This window comes from Hirundo rustica, chromosome 7 (genome assembly GCF_015227805.2).
Source record: "Hirundo rustica isolate bHirRus1 chromosome 7, bHirRus1.pri.v3, whole genome shotgun sequence".
Classification (NCBI taxonomy): Eukaryota; Metazoa; Chordata; class Aves; order Passeriformes; family Hirundinidae; genus Hirundo; species Hirundo rustica.
In genome coordinates, this window is record NC_053456.1 from 27,560,695 (window position 1) to 27,561,862 (window position 1,168).

The 1,168-nt window shown below is 42.9% G+C and overlaps 1 long non-coding RNA gene across 1 annotated transcript in view; it reads left to right on the forward strand.

Annotated features, from left to right (window-relative positions):
* The first annotated feature begins 534 nt into the window (after nucleotides 1-534).
* Nucleotides 535-1,168, forward strand: part of LOC120755146 (uncharacterized) — a 49,722-nt gene continuing 49,088 nt past the window's right edge. Inside the window, exon 1 of the long non-coding RNA XR_005701649.1 lies at nucleotides 535-591. This is a non-coding gene — a long non-coding RNA (uncharacterized LOC120755146). The remainder of the gene's footprint in view (nucleotides 592-1,168) is intronic.

Below are 1,168 nucleotides of genomic sequence, written 5' to 3' on the forward strand. Positions count from 1 at the left end.
AAGACAGAAATGAATGTTTTTATTAGCTTTTCGTCTCTAAATTACTTCCGGCATCTGGAATTATTACAGAAGGTAAGTTTAAACCTGAAGCAAAAGCAAATATTTTCTGGCCCTCTGCATAACCAGCACTGGAGCTATAGGTGGGGTGGTGGGAAGGTAAAGAAAAAAGAAAAGGAGGCTTGGTGAGAAAGCAATTACACTAAGTTCCATGGCTAGAAAGTGCGTTTCAGACAACTTAGAACAAGTGAAGGTCCAGTATAGAAATCCCCACAGTCTTCTAATCATCTGAGGGGGAGAACGCAAACAGTCAGTGGCTTCAAAATTTTAAAAGTTTGCACAAGAAAAATAAAGATTTCTGGGCTGGAGAGTTCTTTCTTTTCGATGAAAACATTTCACCTCTTCTGCATGGAGTGAACCATATCTCCACGGTAGGGTTTTGCCACACCAAAATATGCAGAGTACTCTGCTGCTTATCCTGTTAACACCTGTGAACTTTTAGATTAATGGGCTGGCTGGAGCCTGATAGGAGTTAGGCGGGGGAGAAGCACCTGCTTGGAGCTCAGTGAGGCAATGCACGTTGACCTTCCTGAGGTAATGCCTTTTGCCTTAGTCTGTAAATGTCTTCTATTTTGGTTTGTTTGTGTATTTATTGTATATCCTGGATGCCAATAGTGGCTCTTTGAGGAAAAGAGCAGAAGTAGTGGATCTTTTGTGCTCTGGATGAGGCACAATAACCAAGGAAGGCTGCACTGTATTTGAGGAGAAATTGTAGGATAGCAGATTTACACATGTGTGGGGTGAAAAGGAGCCCTTTTGCAGAAAAACAGAGGTGCTTGTTTGAACATAGAAGTGGTTTATGTAGTAAGAGGTTGAGTCTTGTGTAGAGTAGATGCAAGGTGGGTTTTGTGCTGCCTACTCTCAGCCATTATTCCTTGTGTCTGCAGAAGAGATGGAACTGTGTGTGAACCAGAGAAACTGTGCATGAGGTGTCTTGTTTGATCCCTGTGAGGGTCAGAGTTGCTTCTTCTGTTGTGGTGCTCCAGGCAAGTGAGACAGAAAAAAGCTTTTTTGTGAGCTGAGTAGAGGAGGTGGAGGTGTTATTCTGTCTATTTTCAAGCCATCTAGTATTAATTTGCCTGGGACAGATGCTCTGCTGGGATGAGGGAAC